The sequence below is a fragment of the Solanum verrucosum genome, unplaced genomic scaffold, assembly GCF_900185275.1.
Source record: "Solanum verrucosum unplaced genomic scaffold, falcon-dt-bn FXZP01000084.1, whole genome shotgun sequence".
NCBI lineage: Eukaryota > Viridiplantae > Streptophyta > Magnoliopsida > Solanales > Solanaceae > Solanum > Solanum verrucosum.
The window spans coordinates 1,619,009-1,644,650 of record NW_026019846.1 but is presented as its reverse complement, the minus strand read 5'-3'; the positions used below and the strand labels follow the sequence as shown (position 1 = coordinate 1,644,650).

The 25,642-nt window shown below is 36.2% G+C and overlaps 1 protein-coding gene across 2 annotated transcripts in view; it reads right to left on the bottom strand.

The window, feature by feature from the left end:
- Positions 1 to 25,642, bottom strand: part of LOC125816838 (chromatin remodeling protein EBS-like) — a 950,056-nt gene that overhangs the window by 533,536 nt on the left and 390,878 nt on the right. The window contains exon 1 of one of the 2 annotated variants that reach the window (XM_049496488.1): positions 11,117 to 11,129. The exons of the other annotated variant lie outside the window; for it this stretch is intronic. The gene's annotated coding sequence lies outside the window, so the exon portion shown is untranslated. Of the gene's footprint in view, positions 1 to 11,116; positions 11,130 to 25,642 lie in introns of those variants that run through there. 2 annotated transcript variants of the gene reach the window in all.

Sequence of the window (25,642 nt, the reverse complement as noted above, 5' to 3'; positions counted from 1 at the left end):
GAAAATTGCAAGTTTTGTGGACATGCTCATTATAAGAGGACTCCGGCTGGACAGATGGTCCCAGTTAATGCGATGCATTATCTACCTCTTATTCCAAGGTTAAAGAGGTTGTATGCATCGATGAGGTCTGTCCCACATATGAGATGGCATCGTGAATATAGAAGGCCGCCGGGTGTCTTGTCTCATCAATCTGATGGTGAAGCATGGAAGAATTTTGATAATGTATATCTTGATTTTGCTAGTGAACCAAGAAATGTTAGATTAGGGTTGTGTGCAGATGGCTTCACACCATTCTCTAATGCTGCTTCGCCTTATTCATGCTGGCTGGTATTTCTTACTCCGTATAATCTTCATCCTGAAATGTTCATGAGCAGTCCCTACATCTTTCTAAGTTGTGTTCTTCCTCCTTCTACGACAATCTTGAGGTGATGTACATTGAAAAAAATTATTTTGACAATTTGTTTAACACAGTGATGGATGTTAAGGGTAAGACAAAAGACAATCCAAAAGCTAGAGTGGACATAAAAAATATTGTAAGAGAAAAGAGTTATGGCTGTAGATATTACAAACTGGTAAAATAGTTAAGCCCAAACCCAGCTTTTCATTCACATTAGATGATAAACGTGAAATTTGTGAGTGGGTTAAAAATTTGAGGATGCCAGAGGGCTATGCTTCAAATTTAAGAAAATGGGAAGATATGAATGAAGCAAAATTGATAGGTATGAAAAGTCATGATTGACATGTGTTCATGGAAACTTTAATTCCTATTTCTTTTAGCCATCTACCCGAAAAGATATGGAAACCAATCACAGAGATAAGTCTTTTTTTTCAAAGATTTGTGTTCTGGAAAGTTGTTGGAGAGTAGTTTAGAAAGGATGGAGGAAAATATTCTTGTTATTACTACTAAGTTGGGGAAGATATTTCCATGTGGTTTCTTTGATGTGATGAAGCATCTTCCGATTCACCTTGTACAAGAGGCCCGCCTCGGAGGTCCAGTTTAAACCAGATGGATGTATCCATTTGAGAGGTATCCATTTGAAGTAATCATTAAGTTATATATATTCACCAAGTTTTTTATTTATATATATATATATATATATATATATATATATATATATATATACACACACATATATACATGTAGAAAAATTAGCAGATCCAAGCAAACAATTAAGGAAAGGGGAAAATCGAAGGATCAGTTGTTCAAGGTCATATTGGGATATAAACTGGTGATTTTTATTCTTATTACTTTGGTGATGATGTATCATGTAGGATAAACAGGCCCAATCGCAATGATGAACGCCATATTGATCCCTTATTTCCACCGATATCAATTTTTAATCAAAATGGTCGAGATCTAAAAAGCGTAGAAAATGAGATGTCACTAATATGTAAATGCAATCAACTGTGACACATATTTTGTTTAATTGTCTAGTGATTCAACAATATCTCAAGTAAGTGTTAAAGATATGTTATCAAATTACATACTAATACGTGTTCATTAACTAATGAAATGCTTGAATGTAAAATGATCAGCTTGTTCGTAAACACATGGGGTAATGAAGCCATCTATACAAAATTTTCCAAATGGCTAACAAATTACGTAAGTGTGCAAGCGTAAATTGAATCACTAAGTATTTAATAATATATTCATGTTATACGAAATTATATTACTTGAAATAACAATCACGTAGGTTTATGATGAATACTCAAGTGTCCAACATTTGCAATTAGTGAAAGAAGTAGCACTTGGACCTGAATCTCAAGTACTGACAATGAATAAGTATTGTGTCAATGGTTTTCATTTTCAAACTGAAGAAGTTTCTTGGAACAAGAAAACAAATAATAGCGGTGTCTACATACAAGGTGATGTTGATGGTATTGGCCAAACTATTGAATATTATGGTGTCATTCATGAGATTATTGATGTGAGGTATTCAGGTTGGCCTAAGAAGAAGATTGTATTGTTTCGGTGTGAGTGGTTTGACCCATCACATAGAGGCACAAAGGTGGACCATCAACATAATATAATTGAAGTTAAGCACACCAGGAAATACATAAGTTATGATTCTTTTATTATTGCACAAAATGCTAAACAAGTGTATTATGCTCCATATCCATTACGTAGAGACAAAACTGATTGGTGGGTTGTTATAAAAACTAAGCATGTGGGAAGAATTGAAATTGACAATGTCTTAGATGTGGCGTATCTAAATGATGTTGCAATTGTTCATCAACAAGTTGATGTTGTATTTGAACCACACTACAACATCGTCATAACATATTAGAAGAAGTATCTGATGATGAGATAATGAATGTTGAGGAAGAAATATCCGAGAATGAGGAAAATGAATCATTTGATGACAAAGAATGAGATGATAATGAAAATGAAACAACTGAGGAGGAAGAATGAGAGAATGATGGAATTGAAACAAGCGAGGACGAATAGTAGTAGCATGAAAGCTAGCATATATGTAAGTTAATTTATTTTGCTAATTTTATTGAATTTATGATTTTTATATATTATACATGTAAATTTGCATACAGATGTCATCAGGCGGTGACGATGATAGACATCGCAAGCATCTTGGATTTATCCACATTAATAGGGCTAAAAATAAGAAGTTCAGGAGACTCATATCCTGAGGATATTCCAGGATCTATTTCTTTTACGCCAGAGTGCATTAGTCATGATACTCATTTATTTGTTGTTCCATTTGGTACGGAGGATCCTCGGGCATATTATCCTAATTATCGTCGACTAGTAGGTGCTTCCTCTAATTCACAGGCATTGCCTCCACGACGTTACGAGGACCTACCTTTACGGGCTATACGTTGACCACGGCCCTTATCTGCAGGTAGGATATCATATGGTACTCTATCTCCCACACGTACATCTCCTCAGTTATCTACCCTGAGGATTGGAGATTGTAGTAGCGAGCATCATATGCTATGGCCGGTACACCTCCATTGAATCAACATTTTGTGCATCCTGGTTAGGGGTGGCAGGGGACCGAGTCGGCCCGCCCCGGCCGGTGACCGGTCTGAGAATCAGCCCGCCGGACCCGGTCCCATTTGAATCTCGCGGGATGGGGCCTTCGGGATTAGGGGACCGGTACTGGTCCGGTTCACCAGTTGGTCCCAATCGACCTGGCCCGGATGAACCGGCCGATTTGCGGGATCCCCTAACAAATTTTTTTCTTTTTTTTTTTAAAAAAAAATTCTATCCGTTGGGCAACGGCTAGTGGGCCCCTCCAACGGATATTTTGACAGTTTTTTCCCCCAACCAACACCCCCTACCACCCCTACTTTTAATAATTTACTTTAAACCCTCAAGTTATTATAAATACACTTTAACCCACTTTTAATATTATAAATACCCCTCTATCCCTTATTATTTCTTACAAAATCATATATTCTCTCATCTATTTTTTATATTCTTTCAAGTCTCAACTCTCAATCTTAAGTCTCAAATCTCAATATTTTATTTCATTTAAGTCTCATATTATATCATAATACATATATTTCAATTCTAAGTTTTCATATTATATATCATAATATATATATCTAAGTTTTCATATTATATTTGCTATCAAATATTGGAGTTCCAAATTACAAGTTACAAGTTACAACAACTACAAGCTTCAAGAATCGGTTATAACGTCTGCTATTAACACAGACGTTTGGTACATTCGTTTCATAATATTTATATTTTATTTTTCATCATTAATTTTTGTGTTATTATTATTTTTATATTATACTTTACATATAATTAAATATGAGTTCTAACAAAAAAGATACCGGTAAAGGAAAAGAGAAGGAACCAAGTGGCATTAGTAGATTATTTAATTTTACTAAAAAACATAGTAAGGAAAAAAATAAGATTAAATGTGGTGGTACTTCTAGAGTTAGATTTAATACAAATGATTCTACTTATGCTGATGATACTTCTTATGATATTGATTCAAATGCTCAACTCGATCATGAACTTTTACAACAAATTTATGGTGATATTAATCCGTATCTTGATGAAAATTTAGGTGAAGAAGTAGAAGTTGGTTCGGGAGAAGATGAATTAGAAGATACACCTACTAGTCCGGTGACAAATGTTCCAAATGAAACTACAAATTCAACGGAGCAAAATTCTGGACGCCCGCCCCTTATACCTCCTACAAGGGAGAAGGTGAAGTATCAACGCCCTAAAACTTCTGTTGTGTGGAAATTTATGACTTTAGATAAGGAAAATTCTATTGCTATTTGTAATAAATGTAAGCAACCTTTTAAACATAAACAAGGTGGAGGTCAAGGTGGGACGGGGGGCTTAAATAGACATTTGTTATCTTGTGTGCCGATTCAATATAAAGAAGCTAAATCATTAGCCAATAGAAAAAAAGGAATTCCAGTTAATGATTTTGATATTAATGTTAATGAATCGGTAGGGGCTTCTAACATGGTTCAAGGAACATTAGATCCTTCTAACCCCAGTGGTCCACTAACACAACGTAAATATAATAAGGAAAGAGATCGTGAAAATTTAGCTAAAATGGTTTCTTTTTGTGGTTTACCTTATAGTTTTCCTTCACATCCCGGTTTTATTGAATCTATTCAACAAACTTATAATCTTAATTATAGAGATTTTTCAAGAAATACTATTAAATCTGATGTTTTTGTATATCAAGGTAAACATTGTCAATATCTTCGTTGTGTGTTTAGCATATTAGATTGTAAAGTGTCTATAACTTCGGACATGGGTCGTAGTGTTAATGGACGTGATTATTTAACTGTTACAGCATATTGGATTGATCATAACTGGAATTTGCAAAAAAGAATCTTAAGTTATAAAGAATGTGTAGAGAAAAAAACTGGTGCATATTTAGCTTCAAATATTTTGAGTGTTATAGATTATTACATGCTTATAGATAAAGTAATGTTTGTCGCATTAGATAATGCATCTAATAATGTAAACGCTGCTAGTATGTTAAAAACTAGATTATGTCCAATTGATGATAATTCTTTTCATGTGAGATGTGTTGCACACGTATTAAATTTAGTTGTACAAGATGGTATTTCATTATTTGAATGTGGTTGTATGAAAATTGACTATGCTGTTGCCTAGATTTTTTATGCTAATAGAGCTGCTAGAATTAGGGAATTTAATGAGCGTTGTGTACTATGTGATTTGCCACCAAGAAAAATTCCAAGACATATTAAAACAAGGTGGAATTCTTTTTACGAAATGCTTTTAGTTGCTTACGAATATAGAGGACCCATACAAATGGTGTTTAATGCTCATAATGCTGACCCATTAGACAGAATTTGTGAAGAAGATTGGGAAGAAAGTAATGAATTTATGATGCAACAACCATGTTTTCTAGAATTTATTATCCTACTATTTCATCAGTATTAATAAATATTTGTGCTATTTCAATTCAATTTTCTAAATACAAAAAAATTAAAAAATTTAGAGTTGCAATTGAAGGTATGATTGAAAAATTTTAAAAATATTTTTTAAATATTCCTCAAATTTTTTTAACTGCTACTTTACTTCATCCTGATTATAAATTACAAGGTGTGCAGGGACTTGTTGACACTTTTTATGATACCTTACAAATTTCACCGGAAATAAATCCAACTTGTGAACTGTGTAAGTGTAGCATAAAAGTAGAAGCAAAAATTTTGTATGAAAAATATAGAACTACAGGAAATACTCAAGAAGTTGGTCAAACTTCTAATCTTCAGAGTAAAGCTCGAATTTCAAGTTATATGCGAGATTTTCTTGGTCTTAATTCTACTAACCGTGATGATTTTGAAGAATATCTTAATCAATCTTTAGAAACAGTGGAAGACGAAGATGGCAATGAAGAATTATTAGCATGGTGGAGGAGGCGGAGCGTTGCATTTCCAATTTTAAGCAAAATGGTTCGTGATGTTCTAGCTATTCAAGCTTCATCAGTTGCATCAGAGGCTGCTTTTAGTGCAGCAAGGTTTCAACTTGGCGATCATAGACATTCATTGGCGGAAGACAGTTTGGAAATATCAGTTTTATTTAGAGATTGGATCAACGCCGAAAGGAGAAATGATAATTTGCCAAAGTTAAGTTCCAAACAAGAAGCTTGGATTAATGCGGTACTTGGATCTAGTGATGATGAATTAGAGTCACAAGAGTTTCTAGCAAGTTTGCCAACACCGGAGGATGTTACCGTCGATATGATGCGACAATTAGAATTGAATTTTAAAGGAAAATACAAATATTAGATTACATCCGAGAACTAATTGAAACAGAACCCTTCCTAGAAGGTGGCTGCGTAAATTAGTTACTCATCTAATATTTGTAGCAAATATTAGTTTTACATATGAGAACTTATTGAAACAGAACCCTTCCTAGAAGGTGGCTGCGTAGATTAGTTACTCCACTAATATTTGTAAAGTGTAACTTCTAAGTTCTAAGTTGCAATTAGATTTTATTGAATAAATTTGAAGGCTTTATTAAGTCTTTTTTATATAACTATTGTCTTGCATTTTAATTTTAATATATTCATACATATTTACATATATACTTATTTATTTGAAAATAGTTGAACATAATAAAAAGAGAACTAGCTATTACAAAATTTTATAATAAGGAACAAATGTTAAAAAATGGAACTTTAATACATCAACTAATACCTAGATTATTAAAAAAAAATAAAAGAAGGAAAATTCAAAGTATTGCACATAACGTCCTTCTTTTTTGGGGCCTTTTCTTCATTTAAAAATCAAAATTTCAAGTTTAAATTACTTTAAAATATTTAAAAGACAAATTTGAACTTCTCAAATTTGTAATTTCAAAATTGAAAATTGAAAATTGAAGTTTGAAATTTGAAATTTGAATTTGAAATTTGAAATTTGAAAGTTGAATTTGAAATTTGAAGTTTGAAATTTGAAGTTTGAAATTTGAAGTTTGAAATTGAAATTTGAAGTTTGAAATTGAAATTTGAAAACTTAAGCATTATTTATTAGCTAAAAATGTTATTGAAAAAAAATCAAATAAACTAAAAATGTTATTCAATAACATATAATTTCAATACAAATAAATAAGTATATAAAAAATAAAAAATCCCCCGTCCCGTCCCCCCAATCCCGGTCTCGGCCAAATCCCCCCAGAACCGTCCCCCGTCCCGTCCCGTCCCCCAGTCCCCGTCCCCGTCCCCTTGCCAGCCGTAATCCTGGTGTATCACCTTCATCTACAACTACACCGAGTGCTACACCGGATGATGAGATTCCTGCTCTAGCTCATGGCTAGAAGGACAGACTTGGCAGAGTCATGATGAGACGGATGGATAATCGTGAGTTTGTTTTGTTATCTATTTGTTAGTTTATTTTATTTATTTCTTATACTTTAATATATTATTCATGAACTAACATATTTATTATGTGTTTTGCAGGTGGCATCTTGCAAAGGATGCTGCCCGGGCTTTAAAAGACTGTGCTAGAAGACTTTATACACAGGCTTTCACTCTTGGAGTGAGATTCCAAACAGTATACGCCAGACGATGTTTAATGAATTTAAGGTATATATTTTTTAGTTAAGTTTAATAATTTTAGTATTCTTTACTTTTTTTTACTACCGATCTAATTAACGCTATTTAATTTTTTTCAGACTATGTGTACTTGGGAGTCGAGGTACAATTTGGTCATTGTGATCATATTTGAGAGGAGGGCATCTGCGAGATTGTCTAGCTGGGAAAAGAAAGTTTGGGATACTGATCAACGCCTGGGTTGGATGTTGTCTCATGTTTTTGATGAATTGCGTCACTCTTGGAACACAGATAAGTTTAAGGCAATGTTCGAACAAGCCAAAAAGGATAGAGGCAGTCTTCAGGGTGGTTCGTTGCACATCGGAGGTGCAAAGACCGTTGGAACAATTACAAGAGAGATGATAAGTTCTAATTCAAACTTTTAAATAAATAATTAGTTGATTCATATATATTGTTATAAATTTCAGTTTTTATTTATTGGAAAAAGGATTGGGGCGCACTCCCATTGGACCGGAGGTTTTCAAGAAGACTCATGTGAAAAATAAAGAACATGAGTCAGATCTGGATGTGTGGGTGGAGGAAAGGGTCGAACGAACTTTTGTAAGTTATTTAATATGAATAATATATATTAATAGTGAATATATTTATGATATGTATATGTATTGATGTCAATTTTTATATTTAATATGCAGAATGAGTTTCATCAGTATGTCGCTGAGAATCTAGATAGTTTGGTCCAAATGGCACTACACTGTCCACCCAAATTTGGACAGAAAAGGTGGTAGGGGGAAACACAAGGGTAGAGTCTATGGTCTAGGCTCTCGAAGCGATGTAAGACGACTCCAGTATGGCTTACAAGGTATTGGATCATCACGTCAAGCCGAGGCACTTGACGGTGTTCAGATTGCTGCTATGTCGGCTCAAATAGCACAACTTACATCGACACTAGCAGAGTAGGAGCGGAGAAGAGTAGCTGAAAAACAAAGCATGAGAGCGACCATTCAGGGAATCAAAGAACAAGTGCTGAACCTCGCTCGTCGACCTACTACATCTTCTCCTGCCGAGGACACCGACGACGACAGTGACGAGGATGATGATTTTGTAGATCGCACTCCTTAGTTTAGGTCTCTTTTATGAACTTTATAAAATTTTCAAACGAAATTTGAAAGACTTTATAAGTCTTTAAATTCTGATTTAGATACTTTTGAATGTTAATTTAAGTGTTTTGTTTTATGTAGCTTCTTTATAATGTTGTGTGTTTGATTGAGCTGAATTGAATTGCATTTGCAGTAGAAACTGCTAGATTCTGTTGTCAAAAAAATTGCAGAAAAAGCGACGGACATGGTGGTTTGTTCGTCGCTTTTCTGGGTTTTATTCTTGAAAAATACCCAGAAAAGCGATGGACAGTGTCCTTTAGTTCGTTACTTTTCTGGATTTTTCAAATAAATAATTTCCAGAAAAGCGACGAACAAGGTCCTTTAGTTCGTGGTTTTTTTGGGATTTTCAAAATTTAAGTTTCCAGAAAAGCGACGGACTGCGTCGCTTTTTGGAAAGTAAAAAAAAATGAAAACTTTAAAAAAGCGACGGAGTCCGTTGCTTTTGTTTAAAAAAATTCCAGAAAAAAAAACAAAAAGCGATGTAGTCCGTTGCTTTTTGTAAAGCGCCAAGCCAAAAAGTGATGAACATGATTGCGTCACTTTTCCGTCGATTTTAAGCAAAAAAGCGACCCAGACTATCGCTTTTGGCCGTCATTTTTTGGTAGTTTTTTAGTAGTGAGAGTTGAAAGTTTCCTTATCAATAAATTCTACTTGGGTCAACTTCAAATGACCATATCCCTTATATATAAAGAGTTACGTGGCCCATAACCTATCAAATTAAAGGTATTTGAATCTACTTTCAAAAGCCACCGATTTCGCGGCAATCCAATTTCTCAGTAAGAAGTTATGACCATTTTCGTAATTGATGTACTGCGTTTTTGTTTTAACCACGGGAAAATTCTAAATAATGTAATTTTCTTCTCCTTGTACCACTAGGGAAACCTTAAAAGCGGATTTCTTAACTCCTATAAAGCCCTAAACAATCTTATTTCCATTTTTTAATCCATCATTCTCTTCTCTCTCAAACCCTAAGGCAAAACCATAAGGAAAAGTCAAAATAGAAGACTCCATTCAAGATTCTTTTTATCTTTTTCAAGATTCTTCTTCAAGGTAAGTTTTTCTTCAAGAATTCCATTGTTTCCAACTCAAATTCCTCCATACAATTATGAATCACTAATGAAAATTATAATTCTTGTCCATAGAGATTTCAAGAAAGTAATTCAAGAATCTCAAGAAAGATTTTCTTGATTGTTCTCTTTCAAACTAGGGTTTCGAGGCTTCTAATAAAGTTCTTCTTCAAGATTCTTCAAAAACCATGTTCTTCCAGGTATGTAAAGCTATCATAGTGTTGGAATAGTTCATCCTCACGCCCTACATCTATTTCCAGATCGGTAAAAGAGTAATCTAGGATTCTTTCCCTAGATTTGAGTATTCTTGAGATAAGTTGATTTTGAGTTCTTGCGTTCATGTTTCTTTTAAATATTCGATTCCTAATTATTGAGTTTCTATATTGTTATTGAGATCCTTGAGTTGATTTGTTCATGTCTATTTCAGCATGAAGCCTATTTTGAGTTATAAATCTTGAGAAGCTCTTTAAAGTCAACACTTGAGTTTTAAACTGAGTTTTTGAAAAAGTTAAGATGAGTTTTGAGAAAGAGTTTCTAAAATATGATTAGTATGACAATCGAGTATGACATCAATTTGTAAGCACTATAGTATCTAGTTATGTCATCAATGTTTAAGCAGTATGGTATCTAGTATGCCATCAATGTTTAAGCAGTATGGTATCTAGATATACCATCAATGTTTATGCAGTATGACTTCACGAGTCATTAATGATCATATCACAATATGAATTTGATATATTTTTTAGAAAGTGTTTTAAAGTATGAATAGAGCAAGAGTATAAGGGAACTAAGTATTCCCAAATGTATCAGTTTTTACATTGATTAAAGAGAAATTTTGATTTCTATATGAGTTATGAATTTAAAAGACATTTCAAGAGTAGTTACCTCTTTTAGGAGGGTAGTTTGAGCAATTATCTCAAACAAGAGGAAGAGTTATGTCTTTAAACATATGAGCATGCGTTATATATATTATTGGGACTAGTATTGACCACCGATATGGGGAAGAGTTCAGACAACTCACAGCCCCTATAAACCTTGTATGCCAACGGGTAATGGATCATACTTTTTAGATGATTCCTTATTGCTTTTTAAGCATAACTTAGTTAATCTACTTAGTTCAGGAGTCCTATATCCTAGAAAGGTAGAGGACAGTTCTGGTAGCGTGGGCGAGACACCGTATCATCACGTAGCTCATAGTGATGGTTGTCGGTTAGAGAATCTCCGAATAGAGTTAAAGTGTATTTTTATATTTCACTTATTATGTTGAGTTCAGAGTTCAGAGTTCAGAAAGTATTTTGTAAAGCTTTAAATGATTTAACTCCTTTATTTCTTTACATTCAACTTGAGTACAGTGTTATCTATTGCAGTCCTTTCATTCAATTTTTTTGTTATTCAACTATATTACATAATCGTACATTCAATATACTGATGTCATTTGACCTGCATCTTTTAATGATGTTAATACAGGTTCTTAGGATTCTCAACAAGAGTCTGTTGAGATAACTTCATTTGCTCGTTAGCTTTTGAGTAAGACAATTCCTTACTTTTGGAGGACTTCAGCTTAGAGTAGTTGTGGGTCTTGTCCTAACACTCGTCTATATATAGTAGAGGCTTCAAAGATAGACAGTTTTAGAGATTCTTTTAGTTTCAGAAATTTTATTTAAAACTTATGTTTCATACTTAGTATATCCAGTTTAGTTTTGAGATTCAGTAAATTGTTTTTAAATACTTCTTCCAATTTGATTCTTATGTATGCTTGAGTTAGTCTTCCACTTGTAGTCATCCAGGATGAGGGTTCGCTTGTGTAACGACCCTAAAAATGAACTAGTGAAACTAGAGCCTAACGTGTGTGCGCTTGAGTTTGGTGTGAGTGTGTCTTGAGTTTTGAAGTGGTTTAATGTTGTCCCGAGCCATTGTTGAGGGGTTTAGGGGTCAAACGTCAAGGTACGACTCCCCAAGGACCACCCTAGGGGTCCTTGAGGAGGACCCTAAGTCTAACCCCCAAGGCTGCCTCAAAACAGAAAGTTGGCCAAAGTTTGGTGACCTATGGAAGGAGTCCACGCCCTGTAGGTCCATCCATGCCCCGTGGATGGCCTCTGTAGGTCAAGGACTCCCAAAGAAGGCTACAACCATGAACCATGGATGGTAAAGTATGGTCCGTGACCCCATCCACGATCCGTGGATTGGGTCTCGTGAATGGCCACAGTTTTCTGCCCAAGTCGGCCAAGCCAAGGGTGGTTTGGTAAATTCCTCCCTTGGCTAGTTAAATGTTTGGACGGTTATTTTGGGTTTATTAACATATTTTAAGAGTATTAAAAGTGTTAAAATCTATTTTAGATTTCATTATTCAAATTCCCCAAATTAAAACCCTCCCCTCCTAAAGTCTTCTCTCTAGAAACTCCATTGGAGATCAAGGTCAAGTTCAAGCTAGGGTTGGGGATTTCAAGGTGTTTCTTCTTCAATTTTCGTGGGGAATCAATAGCAAGGTATGGTAGTCTTGATCCTTGCCTAATTTTCCATTCAAGGAGCCAATTCAAAGGAGATTTCAAATCATGAAAATCTAGGTTTTCACTCAATCTCATGGGTTCTTTCATCAAACGTTTTCAAATGGTTTCTAATGAAAAATTATGATTATATTGATGTTTATTTGATGATTTAAGATGAAAATACTCCATGAACCCATGAGTTCTCTCAATTCCTAAATTATGCCTTTTGAAGTGGGTTTGTTGATCATGAATGAATGTTGATGGATTATACCTAAATTGATTTAGATTATTGAATTGATTCACTATTCATGCCAAATTGTATTAGTTAAAGGTTTGTTGGTGACTTATGATCATGGCCTTGAAAGGGCAAGTGATAACCTAATTTCATGATGAGTTAAAATTATGCTTGAGCTATTGATCCACTTGAAAGGTAGAGGTGTTTACTTATTATGTACATTGTGATCATGGTCTTGAAGGCATAGTGTGAGTAATTGAAGTATTATCATGATGTTGTATATATGAATGTGATGTAAAGCATGTGTGTGATCTAAAGGAATGAAATATGATCATGTTTAGAAGCTAATTGTTTAGGATTGAAAATTATCTCTCTATTAACACTCGTGAAAGATGGTGACAATGTGATAGGCTATTATAACATAAACACACACTTGAATGAATGAATGAATGAAGTTCAATGATAATGTTAATGAATGTTGAGTCTATTGAAAGGCTATTCTCAATGGTACTATAATGAATGTTAATGACTTGTTGTGAAAGGACTTTCTCACAAGAAGGGGGTTCTTAGGTGAAAGTCTATTCTCATCTTTGAATCTATGAGCTTTCCAATGAATGAATGTTGGGTTCGGATGGATGCCCTCACGTGAGTTGAGGCGGGGTATCTAGTAGCAATCCTTATATCCCATTTTAATGAATGTTGGGTTTGAGATGGATGCCCTCACGTGAGTTGAGGCGGGGTATATAGTAACAATCTCTGATCCCATAATGAACGAATGTAATGAATGTCAGGTACTCCATGGGGAATAATGCCAAGCACCGAATGGATTTGAAATGAGATGGAATCCCTCACGTGAGTTGAGGTGGGGTTTCTAGTAGCAATCTCTTGAGATGGAGGCCCTCACGTGATTTGAGGCGGGGTATCTAGTAACAATCTCCCTATCCCATAAATATGTGCCCATATAGGTCTAGCTAGTGGATCCACTTAAGCTAAAGAACAATGGTCCTACCTTAGGCAAGTAGGAATACCTTATCTGGTGAGGGTGACACCGGGATTCCATGAATTACTCACATAGTCTATGTCGGTTAAGGCTTACCCCCATAAAGAATGTTAATAAACTATGGATTCTTAAGAATGCACTACTTAGTGTGGTTGGTGGTATGGGACGCCATCTATGCATTACACAAGTAGGCTTTGAGAGAGGTTGTGGTGTGTTCCTTTATAATGTTAAATAAAATGAATGGGCTTTTATGATGATGCTAATGAAGAAGGTTGATTTAGTGTCTAATGAATGAAGGTGCTCTTAATGTAATGAAGTTAATGAAGAATGTTGAATTATATATTTAATGTGAAGATGTACTATACTTGGATTGTATTATGAGTTACTTCCTTGTTATGACTTATTGAGTATGAATGTGCCTTTTCTATGATGACTTCAAAGGAATACTTAGTGTGAGTAGTAGTATGGGATGGTACTTGCACATTGCACATGTATGACTTAGAGTGGTCTTAGATGTTGGTTTTAATGTTATGATGTGACTTATGAAATGTTTATGTCTCTTATATGCTTTATTGTGTAAAGGTGGAAATGTTGAATGGTAATTTCACTCTTTGTGACCTTAAGGTGGTACTTTGGTGTGGATGGTGGTATGGAACGCTATCCATACATTGCACAAGGTATAGCTTGAAGATTACTTGAGGTGAAGGCTTAAGGTGAAGGTAAAGGTTCATATGATGATTATGTTCTAATGTGGTTTAAATGACTTGTATGTTGGTTGTGGTTGAATATTATGCCTCTTATGTTTATGTTCATGAAGGTTTTTATCAAAATGGCATATATCACGACTTCAAAAGAAAATGTCCTTTTAAGCATGTTTTTGCATGGCTTCCATACTTAGTACATCTAATGTGCTAACCCATATTTCTTCTCCCTTTTTACCAAAGTGTAGGGTTTGGAGATATTGGTGTTCTATGCTTGAGGAGTAGGTTTCTAAGGTGCTTGAAGATGAAGACTTGGTGAGTCCTCATAGTTTCAAGGACAAAACCCATTGTGTTCCTTTATGTCTTTTAGTTTTGTTGAAGCTTTTTTAAAGGCTAAGTCACAATGTTGTAATCAAAGTATTAGATGGTTTGAGACATAGTGTACAATGTCTAGAGTCTTCCGCTTGCTTTTTAATGAAAATGTTTTCGATTGTAAAGAAAAGTTTTAAATTCTTCTATATTTTCCTATGTTCTTATGTTCAAGAATGCTATGAGGCTTGTATAATACCCCTTCAGAGTATACTCTGTGTTACGACTAGGGGGTGCTCTCGGGTCGTGACAACTTGAGGGACAATAATGGTTCTCAAGTTCTGGCCATGTCTAGGGTGTAGGCTCGGGTCATGACACAAACGACCAACCAGAACAGTCTGTGGTCTGACCAATGGACCATCGGTCGGGTCGTTTGTGAGGTTGAAAGTTATTCTTTTAGGGCTTTTGGGTTTTTTACTAATTATTCTAACCCAATACTATGTCAATTTACCCTCTATTAGAAACCCTATATAAACGTTTTAACCCCTAGTGTTCGGAGTTTCCTAGGCCATGCGGGTTTCTACAAGCAGTTTATCAAAGATTTTTCCAAAATAGCTCACCCTCTTAGAAATTTTAGAGAAGAAAACTACCTTCCATTTTTAGGACGGTTGCCTCAAAGTGTTTTTGTGTTTGAAAGAAAATTTGGTGTCAGCTTCGATCATTATGTCCCTAGATTGGAGTATTCCGTTTGAACTCATGTGTGATGCTAGTGGTATTGCTTTGGGGGCTGTTCTTGGTCAATGAAAAGAGAAACTATTCCATCCGGTTTATTATGAAAGTAAAACACTGAATGTGGATCAAAAGAATTATACGGTCACGGAGAAGGAGTTTCTAGGAGTGGTGTATGCATTTGAGAAATTCAAAGCATATTTGTTGGGAACTGAAGTGGTGGTGCACACGGATCATGTGACCATTAGATATTTGATGGCTAAGAAAGATACAAAGCCAAGATTGATTCTGTGGGTACTGTTGTTACAAGAATTTGATTTCGAAGTGAAGTATCAAAATGGGTGTGAAAACCAAATGGTGGATAATTTGTCTTCGTTAGAAACTAACTTGGTTGATTGCAATGAGAGGGACATTGTGGCAGAATTTCCTGATGAATCAGTAATGACACGACCTAGGGGTACCCCCTAGATTTAACAAGGCATATGGAATCCCGAAAGGCACCATGTAAGCCACTTAGCATATCATAACATATGCATAGAACAATAAAGAGTAAAAAAGCATTTCAAGTCCAAAATTTTCCTCAAAGAAAGAGGAAGTCTATACTTGTCTCAACATAGCCATCTATTACAATACTTGAATCAAATAGGTACACAGCCCATACAACATAATCTAAAAAGGAAATACAAGAATGAAACTACTAAGTGAAAACATCCGTCCTCGAATCACGAGGACTCACCAACAAGCTAGGAGAAATGAACAAATCCAAGCTTTACCCACAATGTAGACCACCTTGAGAACCGGACCCTACACTTGGGAAAAAATGTAGGAAAATATGGGTTAGAACAAAAATGCACTAAGTATGATAGCCATACATAAAAACTTAAAAACATGCAAAAAGGGAAATTTTAGTTGAATGCATGAAATTTAGTAAGTTAAAGCTTCATTTTGAAGATAATGGAAAAGCATAAGTCATAAATATATTCATTACATAAATCATCATATCATAAGAGAAACATACCATAAGTACACTCAAAGCATACTTGTGCAATGCATGAATAATAACCCATACTCTCACCCATACTAAGTAAAACTTCTTGAGTAGCCATAGTTCAGAATTCATATTCTTGTCATAGTGGGAGTAAGCCTTAATCGACACAGACCATGTGAGATTACCAGGGAATCCGGTGTTACCCATACCGAAAAGGGTTGTCCTACTTGCATAAGGTAGAACCATACTCTTAGCTTAGGTGGATCAACTAGCTAAATAACCTATGGGGGCACATAGTTTATGGGATAAGAAGATTGTTACTAGAAACCCGTCCTTTCTTACGGGGGAGCTTCCACCTAAAGAGATTCTTTCTAGAAACCCGGCCTTTCTAACAGAAGAACTTCGATCTCATATTCAATATCCACTCTGGTCTAACCATTTATTCCACAGAGTACATATTAAGTCTTGACTTAACTTCATATTCATGTAATAATGCCTTGACACTCAATCCAACTTAATTCATAAGATAGCTCATAGATTCAATAGGTGAGAATAGCCTTTCAACTTTAGAATCATCATATTGTGAGAAAACATTTCACATCATATCATATTCATACATAGGTGTGTATATGAGGATAACCTTTAAATAACACAATAAGTAGATCATAATCCTAATCACTTTACTCTCAAAGTGTTCTTAAAGCATATCCATAAATTTCATAAACATGCATAATTCTCATACTTTGCCCTTTAAGGATCAAAGATCAAATTCCATCAACACATCTAGAATTACTACATTAGACATGTATAATAACATAATTTAACTAGCTCAATTACTATAAGCATAATTTCATAATATCCTTCTTTCATCAATTCACCCACATCATAAGGTCATAAATTGGGAATATGGGGATTTCATGGATTCTTGGGGATTTCAACATAAAACTGTAATAAATCATCAATTAAATAATAATATAAAGTAATTAAATCAATAGAGTCATTTTTGAAAGGAATCTATGACTTGGAGTCAAGCTCTAGCTTTTGGGAAATTTGTATCTTTGAAATTGGGGTTTGAAGGGACTCCATGGATGAATTCTATCCATGGCTGAAGAGCTACCATACCTTAGCAATGAAATCCAATGAATTTGAGAAGAAACCTTGCCCCTTCAACCCTCGCTCCAACTTCCTTCTTCTTCTTTGTACTTCTAGAGAGAGAATATTTGGGGAAAAGTTGGTTTTGATTTAGGATTTTGGAATAACGAGGAAGCTGACTTAGTTTAGGGGTCTAAAATCATAATATAGTTAGTCTAAATTAGTATTAAACGTCGTCACTTAAAATTAACTCAAACAGGAAAACCCAAAAGTGCCCCTAAACTTAACTGCCAAAAAGTAGTTCTAGGCCTCATCCATGACCCACCACTGACGGACCATCGTTAGACCCACGACCCATGATGGGAACTGTGGTCTGGGTTTAAAGACATGTTTCCTGGGGCATCAATCGACGACCCCTCACCCACGGGGCATGGGTGGACCAACAGGGCGTAGGTCTTTCATTGGTAAGTCACTACCAGGGAATTCTTATGGTCTTCCTCAAGGACCCATGGTTGGTCCTTGCGGTTCATACCTTGACTTTCTAACATGAAACCTTTTATTTCTACCTACAGGGAGTTATATTTACGACTCTAGCCCTCATGTTAAGATCTAGTTAAGCCTACTAGCTTCCGGGGTGTTACAGTATCTCCCCATGGGAATATTCATCATCGAATGACGATCTAGACACCTTACGGAAGTAAAGACTCAAGATAAGCAACCTATTATGCATAAATGATGTTTGCGTAATCAAGACACAACTTCCGATGCAAGTGTCTATGATCATACAATAGTTTAGTAACCCAACCAAGGGTTGGGATCGTCCCAAGAGAGTGGTTTTGAGAATTTATAGAAAAATAAAAGTTCGTTCTAACTAGTCGTAGCTAAAGACATTAACGAGTAAAAACATTGTAAACTAAAGGGGGACACAAAAGTGTCAATTAAAAATGGGGGGGGGGGGGGTGGTTTGTCACTAGTAAGTAAAAACAACAAAATAAACAAGGGTTTCTAAGTATTGAGAGGGGATCCTTGGGATGTGACGGGAATACGAGTTAAGCTAGATTATTGGGTACATTCTTTCTATAGAAGATTCAAAAAGTAATTGTGAATAGGCTAAGATTTAAGGGGGATAAGCTCTCTCTCGAGCAACTTACCCCGTTTCAAATGCGTTCCTCTCGGACACCTACTTGTCGCATGAAGAGCACTCTACGCCTTAACCAACTCACTTTCTCGAGCTGAGTGTGTGGACATGGGACTAGGGTTCACTCTCTCGAGCTGAACCTCATGTCGACCCACTCACGCTGGCCATCAATCTAGTGGTCTTAGTTTTACGACATCTCTCTCTCTCGAGCAAGCCAAAAACACATAAATAAACTTGTATTTGCAACTAAAAATTCATTAAATTCATCCACAAACACTAAACGAAATCACAATTAAACTACGATTAAACTATCAGCAAGCAAGACCCAACAATTATCTTAACCCATATTCGTTAAATCACACCCCAAGAATTGGGGGTTTTAGCCACACATCAAGATATATAAATTTATACCTAAATGAGCTTGCATTCAAATGGGTATGAAGATTTAAGTCTTTTTATAGGCCAAGAATGAAGAATCCAAGAGACCCTAGTCAATCCTTGGAGATGGAACTCTCTTCTTCTTCAAGTCTTCAAAACCCTGTCAAACTTAGAGCAAAAATATCAAAAATTACTATTCTCTAAGTGAAAATTATAATAATCGTTCCACACAAAAATTAAAATTCTAAGTAGTATTTATAGTTATCACAGATTTGTGCTGCAGCGGATCGTTCGACGTCATTAGTTGGAATCGCCGATCAAGTCGGTGATTCGCCCTTTGGTGTAATTCATCGCCATCTTGTACCAACCTTCAACATCGTTGTGCTCTGGGTTATTGGGTGGCATGGTACTGCTTCGCGGAACTGCTCGGCGATGCGCCGACTGCTCCCTTTTTTCGTCAACTTGATCCTTTTCTTCAGGGCTCAACACACTAGAACAAAAGGCGAAGTAAAACCCTTCGGCGACTCGCCAAGTGGACTCGCTAATCCTCATGCTTTCATTTCTTCGTTCTTTTCAGTTTTTTCATTCCTTTTTGCGACGTAGTGTCCATGCTCTCCTCAAAACTTCAAATACCTGAAACTTAAGGGTTTTCATCAGATATTGAGATAAAATAAGCATTTTAGGACACAATTTCTATTGAAATATAACCCTGAATGAGTCCAATTTGTGGACTCATCAACACCCCCAACTTAAACTTTTGCTTCTCCTCAAGCAAACTCAAGTTCAGTCATTCAAAAAGGGTGTCTCGAACACTACTACACAAGACTCATTCATGAATGCGCACAACAAGACTCAATTTACTTATGCAAAGATCAAATGTGCACTCAAAGATTCAAGTTGTGACTCAACAATATCAACGAATCTCATGCTCACAATACTCGCTTCAAATGCAAGTTCAAGCTCAACTATAGTGTTCAAATGCCCTCACACAAAGAATGATTCCATATTTACACAATGGCTTCACAATTTAAAGCTTTGGAATCAGATGCAACGCTCACACTCACAAAAAAGAACATAATGCATAATTTCACCCATAGGTTTGCCCGTATTTTCCAATCAACATTTATTTCAGCTCACTCAAGATCAAAAAGGTCTTTTCAAGGCTTGTAATGGGGCTGACTGCAAAGGTTTGGTCACTTAGGCTTAGTGACTTTCATCCTCATGAAATGTGGTGGTCACAACACTTCCTTACCTTTCTCCTTCATCATTTTCATTAGTTCTTGTAAGTCATCCTATTATTTACTTTCCATGAATTGTTTGGAAACCCCCTTTCATTTTTCAACTTTATTCTACATCTTTTCTTTTTCATTTTTTTAAAAATTTATATGGAGCGGTTCCATTTTTTCCTCAAAACCATGGGTAGGAGGGACTTTCTTGCACTTCTTGACTTTCCCTTTTCTTTTCACCACAACCCCAACTTAGGCTTTTGTCCTAAGTTGGTTATTCAAACTAACCACAACTTCATAAGGATTATTGGTGATGGATTAAGAAAGGTGTAGTTTTCATCAAGTTTCTTCCAAAGAATGTTAAAGTTCAAGGGGTGTTCAAGAGAGGTCCACACACTCACAAGGTAGGCCACAAAAGCGGTATATGTCAAATTGGCTCATACTCTTCAAAGTTGCCTAAGATCATGTCAAGAGATAGCATCACTTAGTTGACCGGACCAACGAGGTAAATTCTAGGATCTATCATGCATAGTTCACAGGTAAGCTCATCACAATAGGCAATGACACTATAAGTTAAACAAGACTCCACACTTTCGCTAGTGTGCAATGATCATCACAACAGACTCAATTCGATACTAGGCTAGTCATAACGAGATGCAAAGAGTTCACATATTGTCTATGCAAATTCATTTGGCCTCATCGTAGCCGCGCATTCATGTTCGTTTGATTGAGATCACTATTCAAGTCATTGGTATTGATTAGAACCGAGACTCACATTTTTGCAAATGAACAGCCACATTCAACACATGAGGGGTGGCAAAAATGTGTGCAAATTCAAAAATTTTCGGAAGGGTCAAAATTGTTTTACAATTTCAAAATAAAAGGAGACGTAAGCTCAAACATCCACAGAAAACAATATTTAACACAATAATATCTCAAAGCCCAAATATATAAATGAAAACACGAGTCACAAATAGCACACAAAAGGTGGGCGTCACCCCACCTCAAATAATTACAATTTGTCCTCAAATGCAAATTGCATAGAATATCCGGACTTTAAAAATAAAGAAAGACAGAGAGGGAGGTAGAAATCCTGTCTAAACAGTTGCTCCATCTGTCTGGGCATCAGTGCCCGATATGTAAGCCTGGAATTTAATAATGGCCCCCGGAGCTTCTTCAGAAGAATTATCGACAGTTGACTTACTAAGATTATCCAAGTCATGAGCCGCCAAAAAGGAGTGGATGGCTGTGAAGAATCCACGTTTCCACGAGGGAATAGTGGGGTCTCGGGGATTTGTTCCCTTGCTGGAACTAGCCTTCTTGCCCTCATTATCCATTTTGTGGGGATTTGTTACCTTTATATTTTTCCTAAATTTTTTCACTTTTGTTTGTCGAGGTGGCATATCTCTTCCCGCTACTTTTGGTCTAGCCATTTCTGCAAAGCTTTGACAAAAATTTTGAAAGTATTTAGAATTGCAGCATCACTTCGCAGAACTAGTTGGCGAAACACGCAATTACTTAGGCGGTTCGCCGAGTACAGTGCATAGAGAATACAAAAGTGCAGACAAAGGGCGAGCCATAAGTCTTTCAGCGAAACGCCGAATACTTTCGGCGACATCATATGTCTCGCCAAAAATTATAGGATTCAACATCACAATTAACATTTAATTAAAGGCGAGATGGGATTCTAGGCGAACCGGCGAGTGGTTCAGCGAGCTTGACTCAGCTCGCCAAATAACCCAACGTGCCTCCTTTCAACTCACTTTCCCGAATTCAACCTTACGACCCACGAAAACACAATTAAGGCATGCACAACTCAAATTTGGCTTAGACCCAGTGACAATCATGCTCAACCCACAAATTTTAAGTGAATTTAAAAACGCAACCTTCAGGAATTAACCATTTAACTTAGTACAGGAAAATTTTGCAAACTAACAGGAAAACAAATATTCGAATCCTACCAGAGAGACCCAGCACAAATATTCTAATCTAAAAATTCTCAAATAACACCACTCCCCAGCAGGGGCGCAATTTTGATGTTTGGATAATCAAGACACAACTTCCGATGCGAGTATCTACGATCGTACAATAGTTTAGTAACCCAACCAAGGGTTTGGATTGTCTCAAGAGAGTGGTTTTGAGAATTTATAGAAAAATAAAAGTTCGTTCTAACTAGTCGTAGCTAAAGTCATTAACGAGTAAAAACATTGTAAATTAAAGGGGGACACAAAAGTGTCAATTAACAATGAGGGGTTTTTGTCACTAGTAGGTAAAAACAACAAAATAAACAAGGGCTTCTAAGTAATGATAGGGGATCCTTGGGATGTGACGGGAATACGGGTTAAGCTAGATTATTGGGTACATGCTTTCGATAGAAGATTCATAGAGTAATTGTGACTAGGCTAAGCTTTAAGGGGGATAAGCTCTCTCTCGAGCAACTTACCCCGTTTCAAATGTATTCCTCTCGGACACCCACTTACCGCATGAAGTCCAGCCTACGCCTTAACCCACTCACTCTCTTGAGCTGAGTGTGTGGACATGGGACTAGGGTTCACTCCCTTGAGCTGAACCTCATGTCGACCCACTCACTCTGGCCATCAATCTAGTGGTCTTAGTTTTACGACCTCTCTCTCTAGAGCAAGCCGAAAACACATAAATAAACTTGTATTTGCAACTAAAAATTCATTAAATTCATCCACAACCACTAAACGAAATCACAATTAAACTACGATTAAACTATCAGTAAGCAAGACGCAACAATTATTTTAACCCATATTCGCTAAATCACACCCCAAGAATTGGGGTTTTTAGCCACACATCAAGAGATAGAAATTTATACCTAAATGAGCCTGCATTCAAATGGGTATGAAGATTTAAGTCTTGTTACAGACCAAGAATGAAGAATCTAAGAAACCCAAGTCCAAATCCTTGGAGATGAAACCATCTTCTTCTTCAAGTCTTCAAAACCCTTTCAAACTTAGGGCAAAAATATCAAAAAGTACTATTCTCTAAATGAAAATTATAATAATCGTTCCACACTAAAACTAAAATTCTAAGTAGTATTTATAGTTATCACAGATTTGTCCTGCAGTGGATCGTTGGTGATTCACCCTTTGGTGTAATTCATCACCTTGTTGTACCATCCTTCAACATCGTCTGCTCTGGGTTATTGGGCGGCATGGTATTGCTTCGTAGAATTGCTCGGAGATGCGCCGATTGCTCCGTTTTTTCACCGACTTGATCCTTTTCTTTAGGGTCAACACACTGGAACAAAAGGCAAAGTAGGACCCTTCAGCAACTCGCCATGTGAACTCGGCGATCCTCAGGCCTTCATTTCTTCGTTCATTTTAGCCTCTTCATTTCTTTTTGCGACGTAGTGTCCATACTCTCCTCAAAACTTCAAATACCTGAAACTTAAGGGTTTTAATTAGATATTGAGATAAAATAAGCATTTTAGGACCCAATTTCTATTAAAATATATCCTTGAATGAGTCCAATTTGTGGACTTATCAATAAATTATCAAAATAATGAAAAATTCAAAGGAGGAAACATTAACTCCAACACAAACATAATCAATGTAACACAAGGAAGTAGGAACTACATCTAACAACCCAATTTGCGTGAAACTCAACATTTCTCATATTTATAAGAGGAACTACCTTCTCTAACTAAAAGCATGCTCAACATAATATCATGGAGCCAATACGCAATTACTCTTAAAGCATACTAAGGCATGCTCATCAACTCATCTCATGAAGTCATATAGGTAACTCATACTAAATGTACAACAACACGAGGAATATAAATCATGAAAACTCATTTTCTGAGTAAACATGAATTTCATCGAGAACATGCATAACATAAGGAAATCATGGGTAAAACACATATAATACACATGACTCCCAAAACACTAATACTCAAGGGGAACTATTTACCTCAAGCTTGAATTGGAGTAGAAGGAAAGAGATGAGGATATCGGGACTTCATATCGGCCTTGGCCTCCCAAGTAGCACCCTCAACTAAGTGATTCCTCCATAAAATCTTCACGGAAGCTATTTCGTTGTTTCTCAATTTCTTGACTTGCCGGTCTAGGATCTCTACTAGAACCTCTTCACATGAAAGATTTTCGTGAACTCCCAACCCTTCTAGGGGAATAATGGAAGTCGGATCTCCAATACACTTCTTAAGCATAGAAACTTGAAATATCAGATTAAACGGGGCCAACTCATTTGGCAAATCAAACTCATAGGCAACCTTTCCAATACATTTCAAAATTTGGTATGGGCCTACATATCGAGGACTAAGTTTCCCTTTCTTGCCAAATCTGATGAGTCCACAAATTGGACTAATCTAGGGCTATGTTTTAATATAAATTGTGTCCTCAAATGCTTATTTTATCTCAATATCTAATGAAAACCCTTAAGTTTCAGGTATTTGAAGTTTGAAGGAAAGCATGGACACTAAGTCACAAAAAGGAATGAAAAGGCTGAAAAGAACGAAGAAATGAAGGCCTAAGGATCGCGAAGTCCACTTGGCGAGTTGCCGAAGGGTCTTACTTTGCCTTTTGTTAGAGTGTGCTGAGCCCTGAAAGAAAGGATCAAGTCAGCGGAAAAAAAGAGCAGTCGGCGCATCGCCAAGAAGTTCCGTGAAGCAGTATCATGTCGCCCAATGACCCATTGCACGACGATGCTGAAGGATGGTGCAAGACGGCGATGAACTACACCAAAAGGCGAATCGCCAAGTTGATCGACGATTCCGACTAACGAGGCCGAATGATCTGTTGCAGCACAAATCTGTGAAAACTATAAATACTAGTTTGAGAGGGTTTTGAAGACTTGAAGATCCAAAGGGTTTCATAATCAAAATTTGGATTTGGGTCTCTTGGATTCTTCAATTTTGGCCTGTATCAAGACTTAAATCTTCATACCCAGCTGAATGCGAGCTCAATTTGGTAAAAATTTCTATCTCTTATACATGAGTGGCTAAAACCCCCAATTCTTGGGGTGTGATTTATCGAATATGGGTTAAGATAATTGTTGGGTCTTGCTTGTTGATAGTCTATTCGTAGTTAAAATGTGATTTTGTTTAGTGGTTGTGGATGAATTTAATTAATTTGTAGTTGCAAATAGTCCAATAAACCATCAATTCTCGAAAGAGGATATTTGTTCTTGATGGTCACTTTATTCAATTGACAATAATCAATGCACATTCTAAGAGACCCATCTTTCTTTCTTTATAATAAACAACATGGGAGTACCACATGGAGACATACTTGGTCGGATAAAACCCTTATCTTATAAATCCTTTAGTTGCTCTTTCAACTCATTCAATTCCGCCAGAGCCATTCTATAAGGAGGAATAGAGATAGGTTGTATATCTGGTAAAATGTCAATACCAAAATCTATTTCCCACTCGGGAGGAATACCGGGAAAATCATCGGGGAAAACTTTCGAGAACTCATTAACTATTGGAACTGACTCTAGAGGAGGGGTTTTAGATTCAACATCCCTCACCCTAACAATATGGTAAATACAGCCTTTGGAGATTGATGAGTCAGAGATTTGGACTCATTTAGGGGTTTGTTTGTATAGAATTAGTCTTCCCAAATGCTTAATTTG